The following is a 12055-nucleotide window of genomic DNA, read 5'->3' on the forward strand; positions in this document are numbered from 1 at the left end:
ACACTAAATAATCCGACTCTCATTTGTCATTGTTGAATACTTAAGAACGCAGGGTATGTGATCAAAGCAGAGTTTCTGACCTGTGACAAAATTAGGAACATTTTTGTATTTTTTTTTTAAATATAAAGTGCATTGAGAAATAGATTATATACATGTAAATTAAAGACCGGCTTCAGAAACCTGTAGCTGAAAAACAGTTCCTTTGTCTTGACAACTGAGGGAAAGCCAATAAATAAAACCGGCCTATTTTCTCCATGTTTTCAATGGCAGACCAACTGTTTGTTACTGCAGATAGGCTATTTAATAGTCAAATTAACAAGATGCAGCAGCTTGATTCTAGGTGATAATTGAATTAGGGACCCCTTGAACAACAATGCATACTTGATTTGCAAATCCTAACTACTGTTGATCAGAAATTGGGAGTGATTTTGATTATTGGCATGTAGCAGGAGAATTGGACAAATTTTCCATCTTTAGATAATACACAAAAGGTTAATAGTTTCAAGATCTGTGACATTAAATGGTTCATGAAACCCAAGGCATAAAGGGGCAGCGTGGATACAAAATTTGTTGAGAAACAGAAAGCAGAGTGGCATTGAACAGCTGTTTATCAGACGGGTGGGAAGTGTACAGTGGTAACCTCCAGGTGTCGGTATTAGGACTACTGCTCTTTTTAATATATACTAATGACCTGGACTTGGGTATATAGAGTATAATTTCAAAGTTTTCAGATGACACGAAACTCGGAAATGTAATCAACAGTGAGGAGGATAGTAACAGACTTCAGGAGAGCATGGAGACTGGTGAAACATAGAAAATTGGAACAGTAGTCAGCCATTCGGCCCTTCAAGTCTGCACCGCCATTCAATATGATCATGGCTGATCTTCCATCTCAACACCATATTCCCGCTTTTTCCCCTTAACCCTTGATGTCTTTTGTTTCTAGAAATCTAACTATCTCCCTCTTAAATATATTCAGTGACTTGGCCTCCACAGCCTTCTGGGCTCGAGAATTCCACAGGTTCACCACCCTCCGAGTGAAAACATTTCTCCTCAACTCTGTTCTAAATTTCCTACCCCGTATCCTGAGACTGTGACCCCTTGTTCTAGACTTCCCGGCCAGGGGAAACATCTTCCCCGCATCCAGTCTATCCAACTCAGTCAGAATTTTATACGTTTCAATGAGATCCCCTCTCATTCTTCTAAACTCTGGAGAGTACAGGCTTAGTCGACCCAATCTCTCCTCATACGACAGTCCTGCCATCCGAGGAATCAGTCTGGTGAACCTTTGCTGCACTCCTTCTATGGCAAGTATATCCTTTCTTAGGTAAGGAGACCAAAACGGCATACAATACTCCAGATGCGGTCTCACCAAGGCCCTGTATAATTGTAGTAAGACATCCTTGCTCCTGTACTCAAATCGTCTTGCAATGAAGGCTAACATACCATTTGCCTTCCTAACCGCTTGCTGCACCTGCATGTTTGCTTTCAATGACTGGTGTACAAGGACACCCAGGTCCCTCTGTACATCGACACTTCCCAAGCCATCACCATTTAAATAATACTTTGTCCTTATGTTTTTCCTACAAAAGTGAATAACTTCACATTTATCCACGTTATACTGCATCAGCCATGTGTTTGCCCACTCACTCAACCTATCTAAATCGCCTTGCAGCGTCTTTGCATCCTCCTCACAACTCACAATCCCACCTAGTTTTATGTCATCAGCAAACTTGGAAATATTACATTTGGTTTCCTCATTCAAATCATTTATATATATTGTGAATAGCTGGGGCCCAAGCACTGATCCCTGTGGTACCCCACTAGTCACTGCCCACCACTCTGAAAAAGACCCGTTTATTCCTACTCTCCGTTTCCTGTCAGTTAACCAATTTTCAACTGGGCATACATGGCAGATGCAATTTAAGAGAGGAGCGTGAAGTGATGCAGTTTGGTAGGAGGAATGAAGAGAGGCAATATAAACTAAATGGTACAATTTTCAAGAGGGTGCAGGAACAGAGATCCGGGGATGTATGCATACAAATCTTTGAAGGTGGCAGAACAAATTGAGAAGGCTGTTAAAAAAGCATATGGAATCCTTGGCTTTATAAACAGAGTCATAGAGCACAAAAGCAAGGAAGTTATGATGAACCGTTAGAAGTTACTGGTTCGGCGGCCCCAGCTGGAATAGTGTGTCCAATTCTGGGCACCACAGTTTAGGAAGGATATCAAGGCCTTGAGTATCTTGAAGACAGAGATTGATAGATTTTTGGATACTGCGGGAACTAAGGGATATGGGGATAGTGTGGGAAGGTAGTGTTGAGGTAGAAGATTGCCCATGATATTAAATGGCGGATTAAGCTCAAAGGACTGAACGGCCTACTCCTGCTCCTATTTCTTATGTTCTTAGAGAGGGTGAAGAGGAGAGTTATAAGAATGGTACCAGGGACACAAGGTATCAGGATGAGGAGAGACTAGAGAAACTGGGGTTGTTTCCTTTGAGCAGGGAAGGTTAAGGGGAGACTTAATAGTTGTTCAAAATCATGAAGAGTTTTGATACAGTAAATAAGGAGAAACGGTTTCCAGTGGCAGAAGGGTCAGTAATCAGTGGACACAGATTGAAGGTAATTGGCAATAGAACAAAAGCTGAGATGAGAAGATTGATTTTTTTTTTTAAAACGCAGTGACTTGTTATGATCTGGAATGCACTCAGAGTGGTGGAAGCAGATTTAATAATAACTTCCAGCAGGGAATTGGACAAAAACTTGAAATGGAAAAATTTGCAGTGCTATGGGGTAAAACATTTTTTTTTTTTTTAAAACTCAGCGAGCGGTTAGAATCTGGAATACGCTGCCTGAAAGGATGGTGGAGGCAGACTCAATCGTGGCTTACAAAAGGGAATTGGATAAGTACCTAGAGGAAAAATAAATTGCAGGGCTACGGGGAAAGGGTGGGAGAGTGATGGGCCGACGTGCTCTTGCAGAGAGCCGGCATGGACTTGACTGGCCAAATGGCCTCCTACAGTGCTGTAACCATTCTATGATTCATGAAAGGGCAGAGGAATGGGACTAATTGGATAGCTCCTTCAAAGAGCTGGCACAGATACAATGGGCTGAATGGCTGCCTTCTGTGCTATATCATTCTATGATTTTGCCATAATGCCTTCGATAACTTTAGTTCAGTGTTCAATATCTTTTAAATCTTCAGTACTGTTTTGGATTCTGGAATTGAGACGTCACACTCCGCAGTGTGCAGGAAGATCCCACATCCACATACAACCACCACCTTGGGAAGCCCACTTTTTGAAAAAAATCTACTTCTTCCAAATGAGCAGACTGAGTAGGAAATATTTTAGAACATATTTTAGCTATTTGTGGACTGATTCAATTTTTGTTTTCTAAAAATCAGTTTTTGTATATTTTGCTTCGGTATAATACTTGCAAATAAATCTGATTAGCAGCTTGCCTTTCAAAGTACAGAGTTGTTGATTTAAGCGGGAGTGCAGATATAAACAAGTAATCTGAACTGACATTTCAGTATAGTACAGAGGGACATGGAGTCTTTCACAATTGGCATTTAACAGAGGCCTTATCTGCTTGCTCAGGTAGATGTAAAATATTCTATTGCACCATTCAAGAGCAGGGAGTTCTCCATGTTACCTGGCCAACATTTCTCCTTCAATCAACACACTCTCTCAATTATTATCTCCAAAAACACATTGGGCCTGAATTTGCGGCCTCTATGGGCGCTTACGAAGTGTGCACGCGCCTGTAGGGGCCGCGCAAGTTCCGGGTTTAGGCATGCAAAGCACATGTGCCTAAACCTGGAACTTGCAATCTATCAAGAATTCTCTCGACGGATCCACTGCATCCGAAGGAAAAAGGCCTCCGCAAGCGGAGAGTTGGGCTATTTGCCCAACTCCTGCCCAGCGAATGTCCTTCAAATTCTCATGACAGAAAAAAGCAGGTGCAAGGCCTGCTTTTATCAATGCAAGACTTTTAAAGTACAGAAAAATACATTAAAAAAATAATTTAAACATTTAAAATCCTGTTAAATAAGATTAGCTTATTTTTAGACCCTTTAAAATGTAGATTAAATTTTCAAAAAATCAAATTTTTATTTTAAGTAATTAAATTCCATTTTTATTAATTTGAAATATGTGATGTTTTTAAAAAAAACGTTATTTTCAATGTTAGTGTTTTTGGGGGTATTCCCATTCATACTTATGGTGGTTCTGTCACACAAGTGTGAACGGGGATCCCCTACTCTGACAGGTTGGGCCGGCCCACATGATCCCAGTGATGCGTACAAAACCCTTACGCTCCTGGGGTACGTGGGTCTCTACGAAGGCCTTCGCATAGAGGCCCAGGATCGCAAGTCTCCGAATCACTGGGACCACCAGGTACTTCCATAGAAATTACTGCGGTCGGATGCATCCGCCCACGAGAAGCCTCCGACTGCAATTTCTGGGCCGTTAGCTGATCATTCATTGGCTGTTTATGGGACCTTGCTGTCTGCAAATTGACCTTCCATGTTTGCATATGCAACATATCTAGGCAAGTTTGTACAGGGATAAAACCGCCACTTTATTTCATCACATACATTCATGTAATCTTCCTCATCTTCAGAAGGCAGGAGACTAACACTATAGTGGACTGTGAGAAACGAATTTATTAAACACTAAAAGAATGAGTGAACAGCAACAGTAATACTATAGATTTTACTGTCGTTAATTTTAATCAACTATGTAGAAAATAATAAATCATAGATAATGCACTAAACCATAATGTATATAATATTCTCAATAAATATTGATAACTAATATAAAGCAAGATGTTTGTATTCAAATTAAATGGCTTGGCCCATCTTGGATACCTAGCTAAGTCATGATGTTTATTTTTAAAATCAAAATAATCTAGGGCGTGCTGTTCTGTGAATTAAGCTTTTTTAAAAAAGCTTTTGTATATTATGACAATTAATTAAGTCAATACTACAATATATTGTATTTTAAAATACTTTATTTTTTATCATAGACACTTTAATCAATTTTTAAAAGAAATATTGTAGCTAAAGGAATGCAGACCTACAATTTAAGAGAATGGCTGTCCAAGAATATTATACAATCATAACCTAATGAAAAAAGCTCAGATGACACATTGCAAGTGCAAAGCTTAAGCAAATTATTCATCTATTATATTCCATTCTAGTCTTCCACAGTTATAAATATATAGTAAGCTATCATTACTATCCAGAATTAATGGCCCAAGTTTGCCCAGGAGTTGCTCCGTTTCTTTTTGGAGCAACCAGATTTTTTTGGAGTTTCTTAAAAATCGCAATTCTGCCCATTTAATTTGCTCCGGTGTAAGTGAGTTAAATTAGTTTTTTTTTAAGTTTCGGTTTTTTTTCCCCAAAAGGGGGCGTTACCAGCCACTTACACCTGTTTTGGCCATTTAAGCAAGTTTAGCCAGCTAAAAGTTACTCCAAACTAACTTGGGCCAGCGTATGTGGCCACTTTCGGCGGCACAGAAAACCCTTGCAGTGAGCTAAGAAATCAGCGCAGGTAAGTACATTTAAAGCACCAAGCACTAAACAAAGCACAAAAATAAACATTCAATAACAAATAAAAAAATACAAGGAAAGCACCAAGACTTACAAAGCACTAAATAAAGCACAAAAAGTAATAAGCAATTAATTAACAAATAAAAAATAGAAGGAACCCTGCACCTAAAGCACCAACTGAGAGATTTGTTAGCGATAAGTTTAAACATTGTTTCCTTTTCCTTCCTTACGAAATTTTTCGAGCAGCAGAAACTACGGTCTGCAGAGACCGACCAGAGCTGCCGTCCCACCGACTTTCAACCCTTTTTGGGCGGGAATTTTTTCCCTTTTTGCCCATTTTTCGGGTTTTTGGTCGGGCGTTAAAAACGGCAGCCTGAAACCTGGCAGAGGAATGGGGCTTCGGCTCTCTCGTATGAGGGACCGTAAACGACTCCATTTAGCCCCAAAAGGAGTTCGGAGATCAGCCAACACGCCCGAGTTCAGCCCTGGGGGAGGTTGGGGGCAGGTCAAATCATTAACCAAAAGTCAAGACTTGGTCGCTGGAGAAATTAAGTGTCAGGCTGGATAACTCATTAACCAGAAAGGGGTTGGAGAGACAGAGGCGAGCAGGCAGGGCTGAAGGTTGAGGCCGGGTGGAGGCCACCCGAGGCCGGGAAAGTCAAAAATCCCGGTTTCTGAAAATCCGATGAGGTCGGATTCGGCCGCCTTACCAGGCTTACGATTGAAGGTTTCCCGCTTTGGGATGAGGGGGTAGGGTGAAGGAGAAAAGCGGGGGGAAAAAAATCGACAGTTGTTCTAATTATTTAAGTGTTAATATATTGCTGCTTTAACTACCTTAATATTAAAATATTTATTTTAAAATACAAGCATATAGTGACATGATTTAATGACTAAAATTTTAGATGCAAAGAAAACACAGACTTGCAACTTCAAATTTCCTGATTCATCACTTGAAATTAATGTGATTTCTCCTTCTCTTCCTACACATAAAAGTTACCATTCACAATACTCCTCTCTCCCCAACCCCCCAGATCAAAGCCCCGCACCAACCAGTTTCTTGCAGCTCTCAGCAGCCGGCCTGTGTGGCAGGCCATTCGGCCTGGGATAGGGGCGGGACGCGTTCTGCAGGAATCATCATTACAATCATGGGAGTAGCTACTGTGCATGGGCGCAGCTGCCGGCACTGTTTTCGGCGCAGGGCTGTAGCTCCGCCCCCCACTCCACGAGGAGCGCCGGGCCAGGACCCGGACACACAGCAGAGCGGGGAGAATACCTAGGTAAGTTTTTAGTGTAGAAAGTCGGCCCACCTCACAGAGGTGCACCGTTTTAACCAAGGGGGCAAACTTGGGCCCAAAGTATGGCTGAATATCATGTAACTTCTTGTTCACTTGATTTTAATTTTTAAAAAGCAAGAATAAAAAAAAAAGATACTGGTGGCTCATGAAGTAGTAATGTCTAATAAGAACAAATAGTAATATATAAAAAGCAATGTGCACCCATGCAATATACACCATTCCTGAATACCAAATTTGATGTTGCTAACCTCATTTGGAATGAATCTAAGAAACTAAAATCATACATTTCAAGATCTAAGGCCTCTATATTCTGCCCTGTTCTCAGTTTTCTTCCAGTTTCTCTATTGAGTACACCATCACCCACAGCCTCTAAAACCACATCATGGGTGCAGAACATTTCACAACTAAGATATGCTAACCATGTATAGTTTAATCAACACTCACAGGTAATAAAGTGAGATTCAAAACAAAAAAAAGTGAGCAAATGAGCTGAGTTCAGGAAGTTGCTCAAGTCTCTGAAAAAAGTATAACATTAGACATCACAGAATATGTAAATCCATTAAATGTTTCAATACTAGATATTTCTAGTGACATTCACATCATAGTAACATATCTGATAATATACAAAATCAAAAATTGCAGATCATGCCTTTAACATAGAAAAATATCGTGTGCTTTACAGAGGGAAGAAAACAAAACAAAACAGATGCTGAGCCAGAATGAGAGATGAATAAAAGCTTCAGTAAAATGTGAATTTTATATGGGCCCAAGCTTCCACACGATAAAAAACGGGCGCCACTCCGAGCCGGGCGCCCGTTTTTCGCGCCTAAAACGGCGCCAGAAAAAAACCTTGCGATTCTGGAGAGCCCTGCAGCTCCTTGTCTGTTTGGCGCGGCGCCCAGGGGGGCGGAGCCTACACTCGCGCCGATTTTGTAAGTGGGAGGGGGCGGGTACTATTTAAATTAGTTTTTTTCCTGCCGGCAACCCTGCGCGTGCGCGTTGGAGCGTTCGCGCACGCGCAGTGTGAAGGAAACATTGGCACTCGGCCATTTTTGTAGTTCTTTGTAGCTGTTTAATTTTTGAACAATTTTTAATAAAAGCACATTGCCATCAGCACATCAGCACTGAGGCTTCCTGCAGCCTTCTCACTGTCTCCTTCCCGCCCGCTGTCTGGAACGGCTTCCTCCTCCCCCCCCCGCTGTGTTCGGGCCCGCCCGCCGTCGGGATTGTCTTCCTCCCCCCCCCCCCCCCGCCGCTGCGGTTGGTCCCGTACTCCCTCCCTCCCGCTGTCGGGAACGGCTTCCTCCTCCCCCTCTGCTGTCGGGAACGAACGAACGAACTTGTGAGGCTGGCTGAAGCACTTTCACACAGATAGGAAGATGGTTTATTTAAATCTTTTCTTTGCTTATAAATGTTTATTCAGGTTGGATTTATTTGTATAATATTTGTAGAAGTATAAATAAGGATTTATTGTAGAATTTAATGACTTCCCTTCCCCCCGCCCCCCCCCCACCTCGTTCTGGACGCCTAATTTGTAACCTGCGCCTGATTTTTTAATGTGTCGAACAGGTTTTTTCAGTTCTACAAAAATCTTCACTTGCTCCATTCTAAGTTAGTTTGGAGTACGTTTTCACTGTGGAAACTTTGAAATCAGGTGTCAGTGGCCGGACATGCCCCCTTTTGAAGAAAAAATTCTGTTCCAAAGAACTGTTCTACTTGACTAGAACTGCAGAAAAAAAAATGTGGAGAATTGCGATTTCTAAGATAGTCCGTTCTCCACCAGTTGCTCCTAAAAATCAGGCGCAAATCATGTGGAAACTTGGGCCCAATAAGTTGTTAGACAGGCAGAGGGGTTTAAGCAGGGAATTCTAGAACATGGCTAAGGCACCTGAAGGCTTTGGTACCAAAGGTGGCAAGGGGCCAGGAAGGATGCACAGGAGGTCAGAAACAGAGGAGAGGCAAGGTTGCAGGAGACTACAGATGTAGGCTGAATAAGGTTTTGTAGTGAGATGAAGGCGAGGATTTAAAATTCAATGCATTGAGGCAAAAGGAGCCACTGTAGATCAACAAGAATGGCGTTAATGGGCAAACTGGATTTAATACAAGTAGGTAGCCAAGTTAATGGAGGATAGAAAGCCATTCTCATTGGAGAAATCAAGTCTAGAATTGTCAAAAACATGGATAAGGGTTGCAGTGGCACTAAGGGGAGGTAGTGGTGCAAGTAAGCAGTCTTTGATGATAGAGAGGAAGCAGAGTTTAAAACTCACTTCTGGACCACACAATGTTGCCTACAATCCAAGAACAATTAAAAAGTAAATAAATGAAACTGGTCTGTGAAAGAAACTAATTTTCTTGTTACTCTGATCATCCTCCAGATTTGTCTCCCTATATCGTCAGTTAACCAAAATCTAAATTAAAACTAATAGTCCCGGGTTTCAATCACTGGGTACTTAACGCATCTGACTACTTCACACTCACAGAGGAAAGTGTCATGGGGTTTGGGGATGGGAAAATCCTCCTCTTACGATTTCTTGGTTTGATAAACTGGATTTATGGCAGTAATTTTTCACACAATTATGCCATCAGGCAGATGTTGAATACTGTATATACATGGGGATGGAGCAAAAGAAAGGTCCTTGGACATCACCTGGGGCTGGTTACAAAATGGCACTGACCAAGGTTTGGAACAGGTCTCCTTCCCATCTCCCTTCATCTGGGTCACTGGGTGCAAAATCTAAGAGGAGGAAAGAAACACATTTAAAGGAGAAAAAAAATCTGTCCATAATTACAGCGATCCCCTGAACAGTACAGTGCATCTGCAATATTCAGGCATTTTGCCAAAAATTATCTTCCTTCCCTCCCTCAATAAATACTGTTATTTAAAGATGTCACCTCTCATCCCATCTGTATGTAAGTTGCGTAATTAGTTTAATTAATTGGTGTAGGTGGGCTGGGATTGGTAGGCTAGTGTCACCAGTGATCTACTTTAAGAAAAGAAAACCACACAGTAGAACCCACTATCAGGTACCAAGACACTCCCAACAACAGCAACACCCAAAAAGCAGAACTCAGTGGGCATTGTGCCAGATCTGCTGGTGTCTTCCAAAACATTAATTTTGAAGTGCTTTTAGTGTGCAGGAAGCATCTGTGTCAAAGTATCTGATGTTCTTTAAATGTTTTTTTATTTAAAAAAAAGGATGTGTTATATAATTTGTACACAACTAAACTTGGCAATCAGCCCGATCACTTCCTTTTGGGGCTCGGAAGGTTGAGATTCATGATGGGTCAGTAATCGCTTACTGAAAACTCAAAAACATCATTCCATTAAGTAAACTACTCTGAATTAGAAGATTGGACAAAACTTCCATGTTCAAAGACCACAGCTGACTGGTAAGACGATTCTGACTAATTCAAAAAAACAAAAGCCTTTCAATTAAGGATGCTCTTTCTTGTCTCTAAATCTGACAATGAAAATCATACTGCTGAAAGATGTTGGCCTTCCCACTTATTAGTGGCTAAACCAGAGGCCAACAAGATTGTTGCTGAGATGCTACAACAGTGTGTCCCAGAAAGGTTTTTTTTCTATTTGTTGTTCTGGGTTAGTAGTTAGTATATTTATCAACTCAAGGAAAATTATTTTACTTCAGCAGCCCTAATGGCCTACCACTTTGAGGAGCGGAAAGAGGCAGCCAGTATAGCTTATAAAGTAATGTGATTTTTAAAATGTAATTCTCTGATGTGGTATGGCCAGCATTTGCTCATCCCTAGTTGTCCAGAGAAGACAGTGGTGTACCTACTTCTTGAGTCATTGCAGTCCATGTGGTGTTTTTTTGATGCAACTGAGGGGTTTATGAGGCCACTTCAGAAGGCAATTAAAAGTCAACCACTTGGTGTGTTACTGAAGCCACATATAGGCCAGACCAGATAAGGAAGTAGGTTCCCTTCCCTAAAAGGACATTAGTGAACCAGGTGAGTTTTTACAACAATCCGACAGCTTCATGATCACTGTTACTGATACCAGCTTTTTAAAAATGGAATTTGATGCATCAAACTGGCATGGTGGGATTTGAACACACATTTTCTGGATTATTAGTCCAGTAACATGATCACTACAGCACTGTTGTTGTTGAGGCCAATTCACTAAATATATTCAAAAAGGAGTTAGATGTAGTCCTTACTACTAGGGGGATCAAGGGGTATGGCGAGAAAGCAGGAATGGGGTACTGAAGTTGCATGTTCAGCCATGAACTCATTGAATGGCGATGCAGGCTCGAAGGGCCGAATGGCCTACTCCTACACCTATTTTCTATGTTTCTATGTCCCCATGTATTTGTAAATTCAGTGTTTCTTATAATTAGAAAAAGTGTCTAACATAACCCCAATAAAAAAAAAATCAAAATACATACCAGGAAAAAATAAGTTTAAGCTTACTATTGAAGGGGGAAAAAAAAATCAAACAACTTTGGGACATTGTGTGGGGGAATATTTGGAAAGCTATAATTTATTAAAGACCATTCAACATGGATTCAGGAACGAGAGATCATATTTAACTAATTAGTGGAGTTTTGCAAATATTATTAAATTAATGGGCAGGTGTAATGCAGGTGATATTACAAATAGGATTTTCAGAAAGCTTCCAAAATAAGCGATTAACGGCTAAAGTAGAAGGCGCGGCACAGTTGTTGAAATATGGTGCGGAATAGATTAAGAGGAAAGTTAGGTGCAACTTTTTCATAAAATTATCAGGGAAGGCCACTGAAGCGGAGTGTAAATGAGTTCAAAACACAATTGGATGAGAAAAGGACAGGTTGTGGGAGAAGGCCGGTAGGCAAGGGAAGTAATAGGCTGGATGTTCAGTGATTCTTCCTTTCCCAGAGAATAGAAAACCTGTGCAACATGCTGCCGGCTTGTGCGGTAAGTGCTGATACACTATGGGCTAGAATTTCCATTGCTTCGCCGCCCGGTTTCTCGGCAGTATTGGCCGTTTTGGGCGAGAACCGGGCTGGCAAAATTTTCCACAGCCGAGTTCCGCCGGTGATTTCGAAGTACCGCGGGGGAGCGGACCGCCATCGCCCAATTTTTGGCTCAGCGGTGACCCGTAGGCAAGTTGAAAAAAAAAACGCCCACGGGAATCAGTGGAGCTGGGCAGTAGGTAAGTAGCCCTGCAAAAAAAATTTAAATGGGTTTTTAACTAATTATTT

The 12055-nt window shown here is 41.3% G+C and overlaps 1 protein-coding gene across 1 annotated transcript in view; it reads right to left on the bottom strand.

Moving 5' to 3' along the window:
- rc3h2 (ring finger and CCCH-type domains 2) overlaps positions 1-12055 on the bottom strand; it is a 149842-nt gene that overhangs the window by 94751 nt on the left and 43036 nt on the right. The window contains exon 2 of the mRNA XM_070863243.1: positions 9530-9588. The gene's annotated coding sequence lies outside the window, so the exon portion shown is untranslated. The remainder of the gene's footprint in view (positions 1-9529; positions 9589-12055) is intronic.

Source organism: Pristiophorus japonicus, chromosome 20 (genome assembly GCF_044704955.1).
Source record: "Pristiophorus japonicus isolate sPriJap1 chromosome 20, sPriJap1.hap1, whole genome shotgun sequence".
Classification (NCBI taxonomy): Eukaryota; Metazoa; Chordata; class Chondrichthyes; family Pristiophoridae; genus Pristiophorus; species Pristiophorus japonicus.